Here is a 22,515-nt window from a genome sequence, read left to right as displayed (position 1 = left end):
TTTCATTGCATAGTGAATCTTTATATACTCATCACTTTCTATTCATATTTCAGCTCTTCTTAGTTGGTTTTAGACTTGAAACTTTTTTTTACTACACACCACACATGTTGTAAGCTTCATCGTGATGATCAAAAGACTAGGACATAGCTTTTCACTGTCATTTCATTTCTTTAGCATAAAATCACGTAGCTTTTTAGTGACATCCCATTTTTTGATACACTTAGAGTTTTATGGGCAGTTAACCCAATATTAACATCTAACATATCTAATAAGGCTTGGAAGGTGAGCTTGTATTATGAATTTCCATTGATTTACCAATTTAGTTCTTTCCATTCAACAAGAGTATATGCAAAATTCTTATTCAAAAGTATTATAGTAGACATCTCTAGTTTTTTTATAGAATTAATTTTAGCAAGAAATTTAGTTTTGCATGTATCTAGTTTTTTTATGCAGATACAAGTTTTATTCTATTAAGATCTAGAGTCATATTTACTTAATATTAATTTCCTAAGTATGTTAACATAATAAAAAACATAATGTATGTAATATGTTATTATTTAAACCCAATGACATGCAAATGCTTATACTTTCTTTGTTCAAGATTCATCTTAATTTCCATCCATAGTTGTTCTTTTGTTTCTTTCTTAGTGTCTCATATATATCAATTGGGACACCATTTTATAATTTGTTGAAATTAATTGAAATAGTATAAATCACTATTCCACAATATCTCTTATCATTTAAATATTGCTTTCACAACTACAACCTATCGGCATACTCCTTGCACCTTTTATGGTGCAACTGCTAGTTACAATACATGCAACTCTTGGAACCTCTTACAATACATGCCTGAGGTTGATGGATGGAAAGGACCCATGACACCTCTTCTTGAAATGCCAAATACCAAGGAATATCAATAGCTGGGAACTCTTCTCAATACTTTCCACTATTTGGAGTCAAAATTCATGGACCATTTGCGAAGCAGAAGTAGCAGACATGTCTAGATTGTGGGTCGTGTCTTCCCTAATGCTTCCAATGGAGCCCATGGTTGCTACATTGATTCTCTTATCAATGATTTTTGTGTCACATGGCTCAACTCATGTCCTCCCTCATAATTCTTTACATTTCCTTTGGCACCATGGTCAGAACCTCCTACCATCAAATGGAGACTTTGTGTAAGAACCATGTCCTAATCAAAGATGTCACATTATAGAAGAATGAAAAAAATACAAAATAGAAACCAATCACAACCAAACTTGAATTTCAAGACCTTATTCACTATCCATTAACTAATAAGATAAATATGATTAGTTTATCAACAAATTTAGCATAACACTAAGGTGTTGATATATATTGCATGACCATTATATTGTATAAACTATGGTATTGAATTACAATGTATGCCCATCTTATACATAAGGAAAAGTACATCTCAATATTTTAGTATTACATTACTCAATAATCATAGATTTATCAATTGAATGTTACCATGCATCATCACTAAGATGAAAAGTACAAGACCATCAAAATGGTTACTAAAACGTGTCATGTGTCCTTCAATGTATTTAGTCTCCAAAGTCATTAGATGTCATCCATCTTCTATCTAAGAAGGAAGTGTGGCCTAGTCACTTTTACCTCACCAACCATAGAGTGTTTACTCCCATGGGATTCTTCCTAACATGAAGAATGCCCAGACCCTAGCATGAGAACCCTAGCTTCTCAGAACAAAATGGATCAGATGGAACTAGTGCAGCCGTGAAACATACTACATGTAACCATATGCCTATTATCCTAATCACAAAATATAGTAGAAAAAACAAAAGAGCACTATACATCTACACATATGTAATGAAAGAAAAATTGTAACACATCTACCCACATGTACATTTCTTTTAAATAAATCATATCTACACATATGCAAGAAAATTTGAGCATAGTCACACACATACTACATGTCAAAATAACATACTTAAATGCAATACAAAATGACCTGGCCAAGCACAAAATTTGTTAGCATTACCAAAAAGAAAGACAAAATGTAATGAATCTTACTTTTTAAAATCTAACAGGTTGAGAGAAGTAAAAACCTAATGCATCCATCTCCACCCTCTATTTTGCCACATTTCACCCTTCCATAAAAAATATAAACATCAAATACTAGGACTAGTCATTAAGAATTTATAACTAACACTGTCATTTAGTACTCATCAACCTCATTTTTTTTTAATAAGTTTTAGTATTTCCTAATTTAGGAGGCAATATCACTTAAATCAGTACATAGACTAATAAACATTACCCATAATACAGAGTATTGGATCCTTTTAACAATAGTAAGGAACCTAAAAGATGCCTACTGTTATGAGATAGATTTTATAGAGGCATGTTCTAGTAAACTTTTTATATCTCTTAGAAGATTTTTTATTCTGAGAATTTGAAGTTAAAGATGTGAAGAAGAATGTTGTTGATAACATGGTTAAGTTCACTCATCATAATGATATGTGTACAAAAATATGTTCATGTTGCAAGGAGAAAGATTAATGTTATCACTACGTGTAATGTGTTCTTAATGTGGTCCTATAATAATTGATTGAGATGGTGTAACAACCAACTAATGAAATTGTTTCATGGATTATATACAAAGGAAGGATATTTTCCTTTATCATAATTGTGGCTATATGGAAGAGAAGTAATTGTAAGTAGCACAAAGAGCGAAATGCAAACTTGAGTAGAGTAGAGTTAAAGGGAAGGAAACTTCATTACCAAGGTTTTATTGAGTGATTTGAAGTTGGATACTTGCATCCAAGGTTCATGAATTAGTCTACAAGGTCTGGCAGTGATTGGTCCAGTTGACAACATAGAGGAAAGAAGTTTGAAGTATAGTACATACAATTATTCTATAAGGAATAATTGAGAGATCAGTTGGATAGTGAGTTCTATGGTCTTACCCCAAAAGTTGTTTGGAAAATGGGTCCTTCTATCTTCTACAACTCCTAACAAGGTTGGAATCTTCTAACAAAGATTCAAAATCTTCTAACAAGGACTCATATATACTACATGTTGTAATAGAATCCTAATAGGTTCCATCCTCTAACAAGGAATATTTATATTAGTACATCATCTAATGGGCATCATTCCCACCAGGGTTTTCCCTCTCATCAAGGGTTGCCCTAGTTAACATATGGTGCAATTGTTTGTGTGCATCTTGTTATGGTTGTTGTTTACTTTGATTGAATGGATAAGATTACTTAAGGTTGATAAATGTTTTAATTATTGGATAACTAATTCAACATCCTCCCCCCCACCCCCCTACTCAATTATCTTGGGGGACTATTATTTCTAACAATTGGTATTAGAGCTTTAGGTCCTTGAAGATAAAGTCTAACAATTTGGGAGATCCATGGAAAGCATGTTCAAGAAAGATAGTCCAAAGTTTGATGGAACAAATAATCACAATTGGAAGGAAAAGATGAAGACACGTCTATTGTGTATGGGTCCAAGATATTGGATCTTGACAAAATCATCAAAGATAGTCATTGATGAAAAAGATTTGGAAACTTTTACTAAGGAAAAAAGAGATCTGTTTATGTGCAACATGAGAGCTAGAGAAGCACTATTGATTACACTTCCTAAAATTGAATACAATTAGGTCAAGTTACTTGTTGCTTCACATTTGATTTGGAAAGCTTTGGAAACTAGGTTTGAAGGTGATGAACATTCTAAGAAATTGAGGCTACAAAGTTGGATTTGTGCATTTCAAGATGCTAAAATGATGGAAGGTGAATCAGTAAGAACATATGTAGATAGAATATCAAAAATTATTGTACATATTAAATCTCAAGGAGGAACCAAAGAAGATGATGAGATTATATGGAAGATATTGAAGAGCTTAACACCACCATTTAAGTCAGTAGCTCAAATGATACAGTTGTTGATATCTTGTACCAAAGATTTCACAAAGGAGACATTACTTAGAAGACTTGAAGTAGTTGAGAATGAGCTTAGATAGTCTGAAGAGTTGACCAAAATAGAAACAACTTTCAGTGCCTTGAATATTTGACCTATTTTATCAAGGAGCACAAGTGCTAGAGAAGACTTTGCTAGTAGCAGCAGATCTGATGAGGATAGAAAGATTAAAGAAGGAGTAGCCCTTCTATTAAGAAGAGAAAAATATGCTAAGAAAATATTTAAATGTTGGACTTGTAATGAATTTGGTCATTATGCGTCTAAGTGTCCTAAAAGAGAGAAATAGTATAGAGGAAATTTCAAACCTAGAAGAGATAGAGAATGTTTGTATGCAAATGAAGAAGATGATTCTGATGAACAAGTAGTAAGTGCTAGTGATAATAAAATTGGAGTTGTAGCTATTAAAGAAGAAAGTCCAAAGAAAGTAATTGTGGTGTCACAAGTTGAAAAAGAAATCTAATTGGATAATTGATAGTGGTTGTTCACATCATCAAACTAGTGATATGAACAAGTTTTTTGAATTCAAAACTTAGGATGGAGGCATTATCAGAGTTGGAAATAGTGCAACATGCCAAGTTAAAGGTATTGGATCTATAAATCTTGATGGTAAAACTAACACTGAGGATGTAATTAGACAACTAGTGGATAAAGGTTATCAGTTGTAGTTCACTAGTAAAGACATGCATGATCAGATAAGAACATGGAAAGGTAAATTGAACAAGAACCAGATCTAGAGGTAATATATTTCAATTGAGTCCTATTGAAATGACATGTTTGGTTGCAAAGGTAGATCACACTTGGTTATGGCATAAGAGATTTTTTCATATAAACTTTGACAGTATTGTAAAGACCAGTAGTATGTTTGTAGTTGAAGATTTTCCTAAGATTGTCAAACCTACTAACATAATTTGCAAGGAGTGTGTTTTGGCAAAGCATAACAGGACTTTTCCCTGCAGGAAGTTTATTGCTACAACAAAATTGGAGATTTTATAGACAAATCTTAGTGGTCCTATGAATACTAAAGGTTCTATGGTGAAAGTTATTTGATAAATTTAGTTGATGACTTTTCTAGAATGATGTGGGTTGCATTTCTTAAAGAAAAATATGAGGCATTTGATAAGTTCAAGACATTCAAGAATAGAGTTAATAATGAATTAGGCATGAAGAATGTTTAAGATCATATAGAAGATGAGAGTTTACTTCAAATGAGGTTAACATATTTTGTGAAGCTAATGGAATCAAAAGACATTTATGAGCTCTGAGAACCCCTAAACAAAATGGTATAGCTCAAAAAGAAGAAATGGATCAATAACATAAGTGACAAGAGCTATGTTAGCTAAGAATGACGTATCCAAGATGTTTTGGAGAGAAGCTATGAATACAATAGTCTACACTATGAATAGAGTATAGGTCAAGAAAGACACAAACAAGACCCTTTATGAACTATGGTTTGGTCACTCACCTACAGTTAAGTATTTTAGAATTTTTGGCAGTAAGTGTTATCAAAACAGATGATGATATTGGTAGGTTTGATGCTAGAAGTGATGACGGTATGTTTCTTGGTTATTAATTGAAAAGAAAGTCTTATAGATGTTATAATCTGAGAAATAAGACTATTATGGAAAGTGCAAATGTAAGATTTGATGAGAAATTCAAGATACAAGAAAGAATAGTTGATTACAATTTAGATGATGATGTTGTTATTAAACGAAGGAATGATTAAGTATTCCTTGAGTCTAACAATGATTTATAGAATGAAGGAGAGAGAACGTAGGAACAAAGCTTAGAAAACTTAAATAGAGCCAAGAGTTGAGATAACAACTCCTACTTTAGGTAAGAATATGACAAAGAATCATCCACCTGAGCAAATCATCAGAAGTAGAGATAAAAGTGTGATGACACGAAGTAGAATCAATGAAGAACTATGTTTTATATCTCAAGTTGAACCTAAGAATGCAGATGAAGCATGCAAAGATGACCATTAGAAGCAATCTATGAAAGAGGAATTGGATCAGATATTAAAGAATAAGACATAGAAATTGGTCCCCAGATCAATAGACAAGAAATTGATAGGAACTAAATGGGTATTCAGAAAAAAGATGAATGAACAAGGTGAAGTTGTAAGGAACATGGAAAGATTGGTATGTAAAGGTTACTTATAGTGAGAAGGAATAGACTATGATGAGACCTATGCTCCTATGGATAGAATAGAAGAAGGTTATTCTTAGCATATGTAGCATATAAGAAATTCAAAGTATATCAAATGGATGTCAAGTTAGCATTTCTAAATGGAGAAGTTGAAGAAGAGGTATAGATAGAACAACTTGAAGGTTGTCCTTTGACAAATGACAAGGACATAGTATGTAGACTAAAGAAAGCATTGTATGGCTTCAACAAAGCACCTAGAACCTAGTATGCAAGGTTGGACAAGAATTTTACAAAGCTTGGATATAGCAAAGGTATGGTAGATAGAAATATCTATTAGAAAGAAATTGATGATGGATTGATGATCTTGGTAATATTTGTTGATGATATCATATCTAGAGGAAATGATGATGAAAGTGACAAGTTTGTAGAAGAAATGAAGAAAGAATTTGAAATGAGTATGATAGGAGAAATGAAATATTTTTTAGGATTACAAATTATATAGGATAAAGAAGGAATATTTCTTTCTTAGACTAAGTATTTGAAAGATTTACTGAAAAGGTTTGGTTTGGAAACATGTAAACCCATTGGAACACCTATGGTAACTGGACACAAGTTATCTACAAGGGCTGAGACAACTACTATTGAGTAGAAAAAGTACAAATCTATGATCGTAGGATTGCAATATCTGACTCACACAAGGCCACTTATAGAAAATATAGTTGGAATTGTTACAAGATTCCAAGCTGATCCCAGAGAAGCACATTATGTAGTAGTCAAAAGGATATTTAGATACCTAAAGGGAACACCAAAGTTTGGATTTTGGTATGTTAAGTCTAATGATTTTACTTTATGTGCTTATACTAATGCTAATTGGGTAGGCATTATGAATGATAGAAAGAGGACTAGTGGTGAAGCCTTCTTTCTTAGAGGAAGATTGGTTTCTTGGCTAAGCAAGAAGTAGGATTGTACCTCACAAAGTATAGCAAAAACAAAATATGCTGCAACAAAAAAAAATTGTAATCAAGTTGTTTGAATGAAGCAAATGTTGAAGGATATAAGGATATAAATCAATGAACCTATTGTCATACATTGTGACAACACAAGCACAATAAATATGTCTAAGAATCTAGTGTTGCATTCTAAGACCAAGCACATTTCTATCAAGTATCACATGTTGAGAAAGAAATTTGTAGAAAAGGAAATTATATTGCAGTATGTGAGCACTAAAGAGAAGATTGCAAATATTTTCACTAAGCCTCTTCCCAAAGAGACTTTTGAGTATTTGTGAGGTATGTTAGGGGTTATGCCCCTTCCTACATTAGAGTAAAAGATGCAAGAGTGCATCAGTCCAGTGTAACAGAGCACTATTATTTTTCTAGACTAAATGTTGATGCTTCCTATATGGGGGAGTATCTATGATGGATAGATTCATCTAGGACTCTTATTGGATGTTGTTTTTGAATAGTGTCTTTGGACACTTGAGGTGAGTAAGAATCAGTTGTTGCAGAGTTTGATGGTTATTGAAACCTTTGACATTGATGTCAATGGGGGAGAAGTTTAGCATGAAAAACAATTTGAGTACATTGAAGGGAGAAGTATAGTATGGAAAATAGTTTGATGTAAAGGACATTGAGGTATATCAATGGGGGAGAATGATTGATGAAGAGGATTTGAAAAGCAAGGTTAACAGTCTTTTGCAGTTGGTATTCTTGGAACTAGATGTTTTTTTATCTATGTTGTCATCAATGCCAAAGGGGGAGATTATTGGAAGCATGAATGTCGATGATATTCCTATGGGAGAGTATTGTATAATTATGATACAATCATTATCATGATGATATGTTACATTCATGACTGTATTTGGCATTGATGTCCACATAGAAGTTTTTTGTGGTATCTAATAGAAGAACAACGGAAAGATCAAGTTGGCATAGACAAATCATTGAGTACATTAAATAGTTAGGTTAAAGAGAGATGCTACTAAGTGTCTAGTATATGTAGCTAACCTCAAAAGCATAAAATATTAAGTTTGGAAGAAGTTATGCAAGTTTTAGTAAAGATTGTTCTGAGATAGAGTTTACTGAGGCATGTTCTAGTAAACTTGTTATATTTCTTAGCATAGTTGTTATTTTGAGAAGCCAAAGTTAAAGATGTCAAGAAGACATGTTGTTGATGGTGTGGTTAAGTTTTCTCATCATAATGATACATATAGGGAAAGATATTCAAGATATAAGGTGAAAGATTAATGTTATCACTAAGTCTAACGTGTTATTAATGTGCTCCTATAATAATTAATTAAGAAGGTAACCGTCAGCTCAAGGAATTTTTTTATGGATTTGATATAAAGGAAGGACATTTTCCTTTATCATAAGTTTGGCTATATGGAAGAGAAGTAATTATAAGTAGTAAAAAGAGTAGAATATGAAGTTGAGAAGAGTAGAGTAGAAGTGAAGGAAACTTTATTGCTAAGGTTTTATTGAGTGATCTAAAGTTGGATACTTGGATCCAAGGTGTGTGACATGGTCTACAAGGTCTGATAGGTTGGATACGATAGAGGAAAAGTGTTTGAAGCATAGTACATACAATTATTCTACAAGGAAAAGTTGAGAGATCAGTTGGATAATAAGTTCAGTGGTCTTGCCCCAAAAGCTATTTAGAAAATGGGTCCTTCTATCTTTTACAACTCCTAACAGGGTTGGAATCTTCTAACAAGGATTCAAAATCTCTTAACAAGGATCATATGTACTAAATGTTGTAATAGAATCCTAACATGGTCCATCCTCTAACAAGGAATATTTATATTAGTACATCATCTTATGGGCATCATTCCCAGAAGGGTTTTCCCTCTGATCAAGGGTTTCCCTAGTTAGCATATCTAGTGTAATTGTCTATGTGCATCTTGTTATGATTGTTCTTTACTTTGGTTGAATGGATAGGATTGTTTAAGGTTGATAAATGTTTTAATTATTGGATAACTGATTCACCCCCCCTGCCCAGTTATCTTGGTGGACTATTATTTCTAACATCACTATGACAAGACTAAATGTTCTCATCAAGACCCTTGTAATACTAAAGTTTAGATATTTGAAACACAATATGTGTGACATAGTAATATAGTGGTAAAATAAAGATTCATTAAGGAATTTGATTGCAACAATAGTATAAGAGTATGGAGATTTAACACAAAGAAAAAGTCCATTTTCGTCATATCATTGTATGTGGATTTTTGATCTATAGTAGTGTTTTTGGAAGTTATAGACAATACCAAAACAAGGTATTTTGAACATGTAGCAACATAAATTGTAAGCCTATAGCTATTACATTAATATAGCAATGTTAAATACATGGTTACTAACCACAAAAGCAAAACAATACAAAGATTTCATGAAATTGGTATAACAACAATCCAATACAGCTCACATAATTTCCTTTCCTCAAATCCCCATAATAGGGGAAGAATAGAATCCAATTTAGATATTTTCCTCATAAAATTTGTGGAAGTATGTTTGGTGTTTTAAAATAAACAACTAAGTTAGTCTTGTTAATAAAAAGGTTTACTCACATTCCCATTCAAATGTCTAACGATTATATGGTAAGTGGACTTGAAAAGAGCAACCCATTGGAGTAGATGGTTGTGGATGTTTTAGATATCCTAAAACTAGCCAAAAATGAAAGCCTAAGGGTAAAGAAGACTATATTTATTCTCAGTCACTAGTGAAAAAAGGCATAGCTCAAACTCATTGCAACCCATATGCAATCAAGAAAGAAATAGTGTATAAGAAAAATAGAAAATCTTTCCTAATTTGCAGCAGACCCAAACAAGGAAAACTCAATTAGAGAGTGCTACATTTTCCTTAGGTTTTAGCAGTCACCGTTGTTGGTACTTGTTAAATCTTTGAGTCAACTGGAATGGAGACTACAAGGTAGCTTCTCTTAACCATGCCCCTTCCTAGTGAACAACCTACATACAAGAATGATAATGTACAACTATGTTTCAAAATGAATATAACATATTGAATGTTTAGTATCATACCTATAGATCCGACATTACTGTGTTGTTTGGTATTATTAAACAAATCTTTTACATTTGATATTTGTACAAGGATCCTCACAATGTATCTATTTTTACAATAGCTTAAATTTACACTCATGTGATTGAATAAAAATATTACATTGACCTCTCCAAAGTGAAATAACATAATGCTTAAAATCCTTGCAAAAACAACTAGGTGACAAATATATAGTTACAAAAATCAAAATCTTTAGAGTTTTCCATGCATTGAATAAGTAACATGTGATTAACTAGCACTTAAAGGGGAACCTGAAAAATATGTTGTCCTTCGTGCTCAATCCAAACTCCCTCTGTCTACTTCCAAATTTTTCTCCTATTGGCATCACCCCCAAAGTAAAAATAATTATTATTTTTATAATATTAGATTTTTTTTGTACCTGACACAATTGCATTATTCTTTCCTTTTCCTAAATATGTGCATAGTATTGTTAGTTATTCCCTCATATGTGTAAGATGCTTCGGATGTAAAAAGAGAAAATAAAGATATATTTTCCCACCTTTGGTTATAAAAAACCTATCAATTAATGATGTCGTAAGTAAAATAATAATAGATTATCATAGTATAAAGGAATCTTTCATTAATAACCTCTCCATTATGTTTTAAACATTCAAGAATCAAATTAACACAAAATAGAATGCAACATTATTTAAGCATCTAATTCTTAAGTGGTGTGTGGGTGCAACTGTGAGATCCTTTTACTCATCCCCTTCTAAGAGGCTAACCCTCTTTACCTCAACCACACTCTCATCCCTTTGATCCTACAACCACTCAAACACTCATAACAAGCAATAAGTTAGTAATCCAAATAGTATATTTAAATACATCATTAAATATAATCATGAGTGGCATATATCATAGCATCATATAAAATGAAATGTGACACCACATAACATCCATCTGTGCATCAATTAATCACTAATCCACCCTCAAAAGAGAAACTAAGTTACAAACTTAGGAAATCAAGTTAAATATTTCTTAATTTTTCTTCAAACAAAAGGGTTGACCAGTCTAACTTTGACTCAATCATCATATAAGCATCCAAATAAGCATTTTCAAGCATGTCGACAAGTGAGATGAAACATCCCTCCCCTCTAGGAAAAGGCATTGTCCTGATGTAAAATCACAACAAAAATAAGCATGCACACACATCCAAAATTGATATCTAGCTAAAATAAAACAAGCCATACAAAAATATGAGGAAAGGATTTCTATAAATCCTCCTCATCCTCCCAAGTGGAACTATATACACCAAATTGCTCCCATTGGACCTTATACTAGAGGACGTCCCTGTCTCGTACCTTGACGATATGCTACTCAATGAATCAGGTGGGCTTAACTACCATCACCCTGGATCATGTACCTTAAACACATGCTAGTCAAGCACATGAGATATCTCAAGATGATATGGCTTAAGCATCAACACATTGAAAAAATTATGAATGTGGGTGGAAGAAGGGGGCAAAGCAAGCTAATAAGAAACTAGGTTGATAACTTCTAAAACCTCAAAAAAGCCAACAAATCTCAGTGCAAACTTTGATCTGACAGTAGAATGTTTGATCTGACTACTTATAATCTGGTATTGCTGATTTTAGATCTCAATTTAGTCCATCTTGATCCTTTCTAATCTAATATGAAATTGATGTATCCTCGATCCTCTATTCTACAAATTGATTCTGTAATTCTATCCTTCTAAGTCACCTTGAATTTATACTGATCAATTCACCCCTTTCAATTCCTTGAAATCTTTGCTAGCATCAGCTCCTCACATACATTCTCTAATTCTCTCTCTCATACTTTAATTATGGGGCTTCATCTCCCTTTAAAAATACTTTGGTGGTTTAGGGTTAGGTATGAATCTACGATTGAGATTCATTCATTTTTTCCTACTCAATTCCTTCAATTTTTTTGATTGGTTGCATGTTGATCACATAGGGAATCCAAATAGATTTGATCTTATCTTCAAAACTTCAAGATCTATCCATTAGTTGGTGCAAAAATGATTTACATAGTTGTTTGTGCCATCATAAACAACTAGATCCATTCTGTGTTACTCAACACTTGATAATACTGATGCTCAACACATATTGTAATTCTATCTAACTCGGCACTTGAACTTTCTCTACATCTATTGTTCACTTAGCACTTGAATTGCTTGGCACTTACTATTTACTTAGCACTTGATTTACTCAGCATCTATACATATTATACTTGGCATATGTTACTAGTTGGGCATGAACTTAGTAAAAAGCTTAATTGTGTTGACACTCAATTATCAAAACCAATTTGAGATCAACAATTTTTCCAACCCTTCATGGTTGTGAAAATATATCCTATTCTAGTACTTAAGTACACCATCATCATCAAAAGAGTAATTAACAAATCTTGAATCAGAGGCATCGGTGTCCAATACTGACTTCACCTATTCGTAATGGGTATCTCCAAGAAGGTATTGAAGAATATACTCTCTCATATGAGTTCAAGATGTAGTGATAGTGGTGATATGCCTTCTACAATTAAGTGCATCTGCTACCCTTTTCTCTTTTCCTTTAATATACTCAATTCCAAAATTGTATTCACTGAGGAATTCAAGCCACTACCTCTGCTTGGCATTCAGATTAGGTTGAATGAAAATATACCTCAACCCCATATGATCAGTTTTAAGCTCAAATGGCTTCCCAAACAAGTAATGTCACCACGTCTGCAATGCACGTACTATCATAGCTAGTTCTAAATCATGAGGAACATAGTTTAGTTCATGCAATTTGAGCTTCCTAGATTCGTAGGCAACAACCTTCCTATCTTACATTAATACACCCCCAAGCCCATCTCCTAAAGCATCTATTGTGACAAAAAAGTGTCCATTAGGATTTGGTATAATCAAGATCGAAGCGGTGGTAAGCCTTTGCTTAAGCAACTGAAGGGCTTTCTCATATGCTTTTGTCCACTCAAACCTTTTGCCCTTTTCCTAGAGAGATGTGATTGGTACTACTATGCTAGAAAATCCCTCAACAAATTTCCTATAATACCTAGCAAGACCCATAAAACTCCTAACTTCAGTTATGTTCTATAGAGTTGGCAATTCAAGGATGGCTTTTATCTTTACAGATTCCACTGCTATGCCATCAGCTGATAAAATATGCCCTAGGTAGTGGATCTCTTTCTAATAAAATGAACACTCAGAGATCTTCCCGTACAATTTTCTCTCTCTCAGGTGCTCCAAGACTATATGCAAGTTTTCTTCATGCTTTTATAAATTCTTGGATTATATCAAGATATCATCAATAGATATCTCCATGACTTTGTTGAGACAGTCTCTGAATACATTGTTCATCAGGTTCATGAAAGTAGCAGGCATGTTTGTCACTCCAAAAGGTAAGACTACAAAATCATAATGCCCATACCTAGTTCTAAATGTTGTCTTAGGTATGTCTTCATCCTAAATCTGAATTCAATGATATCCAGATCTCAAATCAATTTTAGAGAATACGGTTGCTCCCTTCATCTAATCAAATAGTTCATCAATTCTTGGGAGAGGATATAAATTTTTTATGATCACCTTATTTAGCATGTGGTAATAAATGCACAACCTTAAGGTACCTTCCTTCTTCTTAATGAAAATTATAGGAGCTCCCAACGGTGATACACTAGGTCAAATGAAACCTTTATCCAAGAGTTCATGTAGTTAAGTGTTCAACACATACATTTCTATGGAAGTCATATGGTAAGGAACCTTTGAATGATGTCATGCTCCTGGCACAAGATTTATGGAGAAATTGAACTCCCTCTTAGAGGGTAGTTCAAGAAAATCATCTAGAAACATGTCTCTAAATTCCTACAAAATAGGATGATCCTCTAATCAAAGTGGAATATCTTCCAAATTCTTGACATGGACAACATATAACTGGCATCCCTTCCTCTTTGTTTTCTTCAATTGCATAGCTAAAAATTTTCTTCATTCAAATGATTGTTTGACACTATTTAGCATCACTGAGTGACCTGTGATATTATGGCATTCGATCACCTTATCCTAACAATTAACTAAGGATTTATGTTTACTTAACTAGTTGATTCCTAGGATGACATCATATGAGCCCAAAGATGCTACATACAAGTTTAACTCTATTTGAAAGCTAGGGAGTTCCAACCCACTGCAAAATAAGCATTGTTCTACCCTATGTTCAGCCCTATTACCATATTCTATAGTCCAAGGTTCAGCCATAAAACTAGCCCTAATAGGTATCTTAGCTACTATATTGGGATCTACAAAACATTCAATAGCACCAGTATCTATAAGAATAGAAATAGGGTAACCAAATAGTGTACTAGTCATCTATATAGGAGTGGCTTAAAAATTTGCTTGCCTATGATCAACTACAGCATGGATGTGGTGCTATGGTGGAAAGTCCCTCTTTTTAGATCATTATGGACACTTAGCAACAAAGTGGTTACCGCCACATACATAAAATCCTATCCTAGGGCCCCTCCTATCATCATTCCTATTCTTTTCACCCCTATCATTTGCATTCCTTCTATTTCTATTTCTTTTATTTATATTGTTTTGATTCTTGTTATTGTTCCAATTTTTCTTATTCCTATTCTTGTTAGAATTGTCCTATCCCTTATCCTTCATGTTTTTGATTTGTTGTTTCTTTCCATTTCCTTTTTTCTTGTCATCCTAATATCCCCTATTATCCTTATAAGACTTGTTGTCTTGGAACTTCCTTTTATAGTTCTATTTGGAAGATTTAGATGAGGAAGCATCCTTCAGTCTCTATTCCTTCTTAAGAGCCTTATGCAGTGCAAAATCCATGGTCTCAGACTCCTACATTTTGATCTCATTGTATATCTAAAGTCATAAACCCATCACAAATTTTCAAGCTCTAAATAGCTCATCATGTTGATATTGAGGAACATACTTCACCAAATGACAAAGATGTTCATGGTATGTGTAACATTCATGTTCCCCTAAACTAACTTGTAGAAATTTGATTATTTCTTGTCATAGAATAGCTGAGGTAACCATTATTTGTGGAAAAGATGCAAAAAAATTTCCCACATTACCTCCCCATGCTGAAATTTCTTTTTAGCCATTGCACCATCCCACCAGGTAGCTACCTCACCCATCAGCTAAAATGTGGCCCAAATTATTCTAAATTTTCCTGTATAGTTTCACACCAAGAAATACTTCTCCGTGTTGGTAATCCATGCCTCAACATCTTCCCCTAAAGCTCTACCATAAAATGTTAGTGAGGTCACTTTCTTGAGATCTTTTCTCAAGTCAGCTACTATTTATAACCTATCAGTATTAATGAGAGCAATCTAACGGTCATCATCGACCTTCTGCTCTACCTCAGACCTCCTATGAGCCTCATCCAATAGATCATCCTCAAATTTATTCCTTAGTTCCTCCTCCTACTTATGTATGGCTCTAGAGTGCTGATCTTCATCATTTTTTATTGCCTCTTCGTTAGTTTTTCTACCTTGAGCCTCATGCTCTATGTTATTGATTCTTTGGCCTTGTTGCTATAAAAAAGGCTCTTGTTGGGTCAACAATGTCAATATCTAATCTAACCTCTCATTAGGTTCCTTAGCTCATGCACCACTACTAGACCCACCTCTATGATTAGCTATTTTGGCCATGGTGATAACTCAAACACTTGACACACATGGGTGCAAGTTAGCATGGTAGCCCAAGGCCTAGGATTTAAACATAGCTCTAATACCATATGTAAGAATGATGTCCTAATAAAAAATGCCACATCACATAAGAATAAAAAATGTGAAAGAGAAACCAATCACAACTAGAGTTGAAAAGTCAAGATCTCATTCATTATCCATTAACTAATATGATAAAAACAATTAGTTTATTAACAAATTCAGTATAACACTAAGGTGCTATTTTATATCGCATGAACATTACATCATATGAAATATGGTGTTGAATTACAATGTATGTTCATCTTATACATAAGGAAAAGTACATCTCAATATTTTAGGATTGCATTACTTAATAATTAGAGATCACATCAATTGAATGTTACTATTCATCATCTCTAAGATGAAAATTGCAAGACCATAAGAAAGGTTATCAAAAAAATTCATGTGTCCTTTAGTGTATCTAGTCTCCAAAGCCATCTAATGTCGTCCATCTACTATCTAAGACAGAAGCGTCACCTAGGTGCTTTTACCTCGCCAACCACAGAGTGTATACTCCCTCAAGATTCTTCTTGACATTTATAATTCCCTAACCCCATCACAAGAAGCCTAGCTTCCTAGAACAAGATGGATCAGATAGATCTGGTGTAGCCATGAAATATACTAGATACAACCATGTGCCTATTAGCCTAATCATAGAATATGGTATGGAAAAGAAAAAAACACTACACATCTACACATATGCAGTAAAAGAAAAATTGTAACACATCTACCCACATATAAATTTATTTTAAATAAGCATATCTATACATATGCAACAAAAAGTGAGCATAGTCATGCATAGGCTATATGTCAGAACATGTTACTTAAATGCAATACAAAATGGCTTGGCCAAGCACAAAATTCATCAGTATTACCAAAAAGAGAGAGAAAACATAATAAATCCTACTTTTCAGAATCTGATAGGTTGAGAGAAGCAAAACCTAATGCATCCATCTCCACCCTCCCTTTTGCCACATTTCACCCTTCCATAAAGGATATAAACATCAAATACTAGGACTAGTCATTAAGAATTTACAACTAACATAGTCATTTAGCACTCAACAACCTCATTTTTTTTTAATAAGTTTTAGTATTTCCTAATTTAGGAGGCAATATCTCTTAAATCAGTACATAGACCAATGAGCATTATCCATAATTTAGAGTATTGGATCCTTTTAACAAAAGTAAGGAACCTAATAGTTGTCTAGTGTAACATTTAGTTTTCTTTGTACAAATTATCCTCATCTCTTACTATGGAAACACTAAATGTTCTCATCAAGACCATCGTAATACTGAATTTTAAAGATTCAAAATACAATATGTATGCCACAACAATATAGTTATAAAATAGAGATTCATTATGGCATTTGATTGCAACAATAGTATAATAGAGGCCAAGTCCATTTTGGTCACACCATTATATGTGGAGTTTTGGTCTACAGTAGTGTTTTTGGAAGTTATAGAAAACACCAACCCAAGGTATTTTGAACATGCAGCAACATAAATTGTGAGCCTACAACTAGCACATTAATATAGCAATGTTAAATATGTGATTACTAAATGAAAAAAAAAAACAATATAGAGATTTCATGAAAATGGTATAACAACAATCCAATACAACTCACATAACTTACTTTCCTCAAAACCCCATAACAGAGGAAGAATAGAATACATCTTAGATATTTTCCTCATGAAATATATAGAAGTATGATTGGTGTTTTAAAATAAGCAATTGGGTTAGTCTTATTAATAGAAAGGTTTACTCACATTTCCATTCAAATGTCTAACCATTATATGGTAAGTGGACTTGAAAAGAGCAACCCATTGGAGTACATGGTTGTGGATATTTTAGATATCCTATAGCCAGCCAAAAATAGGAGCCTAAGGGTGAAGAAGACTATATTTATTCCCAATCACTAGTGAAAGAAGGCATAGCTCAAACTCATTGCAACCCGTATGCAATCAAGAAAGAAATATCATGTAAGAAAACACAAAATCTTTCCTAATTTGTGGCAGATCCAAACAATGAAAACTCAATCAAAGGGTGCTACATTTTCCTTAGGTTTTAATGGTCACCACTATTAGTGCTTTTTAAAGCTTTGAGTCAACTATAATGGAGACTATGAGGTAGCTTCTCTTAACCTTGCCCCTTCTTGGTGAACAACCTATATACAAGAATGATAACATACAACTATGTTTCAAATAGAGGAAGCTTTCATCAATAACCTATCAATTAATGATGTAATAAGTAATATAACAATATATTATCATAGCATATAGGAAGCTTCCATCAATAACCTTTCCATTGTGTTTTAAACATTCAAGAATTAGATTAACACAAAATAGAATGCAACATTAATTAGGCATCTAATGTTAGAATAAATAATTAATTAATTGTTAATTATTTATTCTATTACTTAAGCTTACTTGGGTAAATGCATTTATATAATATTTTGTATTTAATGCATGTAGTGGTTAGTTTTTGACAACACGGGAGTTTGTTCCCTTCTAGCATGTTCCACCTTTTGTGGATGTGTGTTGAGTTGTCATTCTTATCTTCTACCACCTTCCAGCTTTTTCTACAAGCTTCCTTGAGGTCTTTACAAGTGAGCTCTCCCTCTTTGTATTTTCAACATAACATAACATAAAGGCATTGTGCATATTGTAAATACATTTTCTTCTTGTGTTTGCACATATTGTCTCTCATGTCCATTTAGGGTTTTACCCTTGCTCCATGCTCTTCCTCTCCTTGGCTTCTCTTTGACAAGTTTTTGCATGTAGGTGATCTTGGGCATCTTCGAATTTGACTTTCATCAACTCCAACATGGTATCAGAGCCTTCCTGCTACAGCTTGGTTGAAGAATTTTGAAGCCGTGATTTGAAGTCACAAACCCTAGTTTGTTTGTGCATTTTTTCTTCAAATTAGGGGATCAACAAATTTTTAGAGCACATTGGGGCAAAACAAACATCACCATTGGATCCAGAAGATCATTTGCAGTCAGGATTCATATAAAACTTGTCATTTTTTGGAGATAGAGCTCCGGGAGGTAAAAAAATTTGTTCAAGGGGCTTTCCATACAGATCGTACGGATGCATGGCAATTTTAAAAAAATTTAAAAAGGGGCGCAGGGTGCACCATCGTGGCACCGCCTAGCAGCCACCTCGGGGCTGCCCCTGCCCAACTCCTTTGGTTGCGTCTGTAACTCTTCTACTTCAGTTTCTGCCCCGCTCCGCCGTCACTAGCCCCCTCCTCTGCCTCCACTGTCTGCGCCGCTGCCCAACCTCCACCATCGGCTGGAGCTCTGTGCCACCTCACCAGCTATTCAATTTTTGATGCCACTCTACCGCTAGTTTCCCTCAGCTCCAATTGTGGCCACCTCTACCATCTACATGTCTACTCCATCAGCCCACCCACTCAGCTTTTCTACATAGTCAGTGCGCATTCTACGCGTGACACGTGGCGCAGGTGCCACGTGGCACTTGCTACATCAGCCTCTTGCCACATGGCATCCACATGCCACTACCACGTGGCTTCTTTTTTTGTGGTGACAATCACATGGTCGTCAAATTTTTTGCAGTAAAATGATGACATCAGCATGTCATCAGCATCCTTCTTGCACCTCTCCTTCAGGGTCATTTTGGACCTACTCTTTATTTTTTGGCCATAACTTGAGCATACGGAGGTATTTTTCCGATCCAAAAGAAGCACCAGAAAGCTAGTTCTAAGATGGAGACTTTGGTGCAAGAATTTTTAGGTTTTGATGCCTTTTCATTGCCAATTTTTTTAGTTAAAGTCTGAAGTTATGTTTTTGACTCCGGCAAGCATATCTTTTGCATCCCATGCCCGTTTTTTGAAAACTTTATATTTTTGGAAAGCTGGTTCTATCACCTTTTCAGAAATGTGGTCCTTTTCTTGATTTTTTTGCCCATGCTCTTTCTATCATAATTTTGGCATTTTTTTCTATATGGTGGATATTTTGAGTGTTTTAGGCCCGAGGATCATTTTCCTGGCATGGTTTCTCTTGTTTTTAGTTATACTTTATTTTGTTGCAACTTATTTTTAGTTTTGATCATTGTAGCTATCATTTTGAAGCAATTTTTTGTATGGCACTGAGATAAAGTGCCACTTTTGCATTCTGGGGATTATGAACATTGTTTTGAGTCAGTTGTACATGCACCATTTTCATAAAGCACCATGGGGTGGATAGTTGTTTGCTGTTTTAGGCATTCTCCCTTTGTCAAGTGAGTGTCCCTTCCATGACATTAGCCCCATGCAGAGTCTGTTTGATCGTGTCTTTATAGGTGTCTATACCTCTTTCCCTCTCTCGTCGTTCTTGGTTCATTTGCAGGAGACTTTGGCCCACCTTCTCAGTTGCCTGTCATCACACCCCGTCTGCATTAAGGGGGGTTATGTTATTGTTCTAATGCATCCGTGGTTTGATGGTTCAATAGTGTGAACTATGTATTGAGTAGTTGATCCTATATACAAGGCAATTATAGTGGCTGGCTACCTATGCATTTCAGTGAGATGGATCATCTACCATATAGACATGCTCAATTTGTGCCTTCTTCTTCCATGGAGGTTCTTCAGATCAGCAATTTGGCAGATTTGTGGCTTCTTCATGCTTCAGTGATGCTTCTTCATGATCACTTCTTGTTCTTGTTTTAGGGGACATTTCCCTAGTTGGAGGCTTCTTCAGTTCTTCACTAGGTTACCTATTTTTGGGGGAGGGTTTTTCCCACGTGGTTTTCTCTCTTTCCCCACTTACAAAGTTTGCATTTTATTGCATTGTACTTGGGTACCTAAAATGGCCTCATTTTCGAGACCCATTCTGCATTCATCTTAGTTTTGTGAGCTTAAGGCATTTCCCTAAGTTGCACTTAAGGGGGGGGTGTTAGAGTAAATAATTAATTAATTATTAATTATTTATTCTATTAATTAAGCTTACTTAGGTAAATGCATTTATTTAATATTTTGTATTTAATGCATGTGGTGGTTAGTTGTTGACAACACAAGAGTTTGTTCCCTTCTAGCATGTTCCACCTTTTGTGGATGTGTGTTGAGTTGTCATCCTTATCTTCTACCACCTTCTAGCTTGTTCTACAAGCTTCCTTGAGGTCTTTATAAGCAAACTCTCCCTCTTTGTATTTTCAACATAACATAACATAAAGGCATTGTGCATATTGTAAATACATTTTCTTCTTGTGTTTGCACATATTGTCTCTCATGTCTGTTTAGGGTTTTACCCTTGCTCCATGCTCTTCCTCTCCTTGGCTTCTCTTTGACAGGTTTTCGCATGCAGGTGATCTTGGGTGTCTTTGGAGTTGGCTTTCATCAACTCCAACATCTAATTCTCAAGTGGTGTGTGGGTGTGGTTTTGAGATCCCCTAACTCATCCCCTTCGGAGAGGCTAACCCTCTCTACCTCAACCACACTCTCATACCTTCAAAACTACAACCACTCAAACACTTGCAATATATAACGAATTAGTAACTCAAATAGTATAATTAAATACATCATTAGATATAATCATGAGTGACATAACCTAACATCATATAAAAATGAAATGTGACACCACGTAACATCCATCTATGCATAAATTAATCATTAATCCATCCTTAGAAATGAAATTAAGTTAGAAACTTATAAAATTAACTTAAATATTTTGTAATTATCGTCAAACAAAAGAGTTGACCAATCTAACTTTGTCTTGATCACCACATAAGGATCCAAATAAGCATGTCTATGCATGTTGACAAGAGAGACATGACACTTTGGCTTTGATCATTGAAGCTTCTTGACTGACCTTTATTTGGGCCATTCATCCTCCCATTGGAGTAACTAATGCATTGAATGACTTTCTAATAGAAGGATTTGAAGGGAGAATGATGGAGTTGAAACAAGAGCTTCTTCTAATGGGTTGGATGCTATAATTTCTTATCCTTTCTCATTATTCAACCTACAGATTTCTAAGCCATTGTGGATAGAATTCTATGCTTGAGAGCCTGAGCGAAGGTGTGCCTATGATTGGGTGGCCCATTGCATTGGATCAATTTTATAATTCTAAGCTTTTGGAGGAGGAAGTCAGCATGAGCATCAATATTTTTAGGGGCATGGAGGGATAATTTGACAAAGTAAGGTGGAGAAGATTATGAGGTTGTTCATGGATGGCTACTTGGGAAGTGAGATGCAGAAAAGGGTGAGGCAACTGAGAGATATTGTGAGGATTGTAGTTTTTGCAGATGAAAATGCATGCAAGGCTTCGTCAATTGCGAACATTGATGACTTCGTAAATGAAGTAAATCTCTTGCTTTTGTTACCTCAATCCTATAGTCCATGAAGTAGTTTTGTTGTTTTTTTCATGGGGATTTTTGTGTTTGGGATGTGGTATTAGTGAAAAGTCTTGTGATGAAATGAAACACTTTTATTAGTCCATGTCTTATCTATAAGACACAAAACTAATGTTTTTGGTTGTGGTTCAAAATTTAATTTTTTATAACTAAAGGCATGGAGTTAATATTTTTGGTTGTGGTTCACAAATTAATTTTTATACCTAAAGTTATTGTATTCTTAAATTCAAAAATTAATTTATTTTAAAATAATTTCTACCCATTAACTCATTAATTTCGATTG

General features: G+C 34.2%; 1 pseudogene; it reads left to right on the top strand.

The window, feature by feature from the left end:
* The first annotated feature begins 858 nt into the window (after window positions 1-858).
* On the top strand, window positions 859-22,222 carry LOC149577919 (UDP-glycosyltransferase 92A1-like; annotated as a pseudogene).
* Window positions 22,223-22,515: the final 293 nt, after the last annotated feature.

Source organism: Cupressus sempervirens, chromosome 1, assembly GCF_028749045.1.
Source record: "Cupressus sempervirens isolate cs-2001-9-10 chromosome 1, ASM2874904v1, whole genome shotgun sequence".
NCBI lineage: Eukaryota > Viridiplantae > Streptophyta > Pinopsida > Cupressales > Cupressaceae > Cupressus > Cupressus sempervirens.
This window is presented reverse-complemented; position numbering and strand designations above follow the sequence as displayed.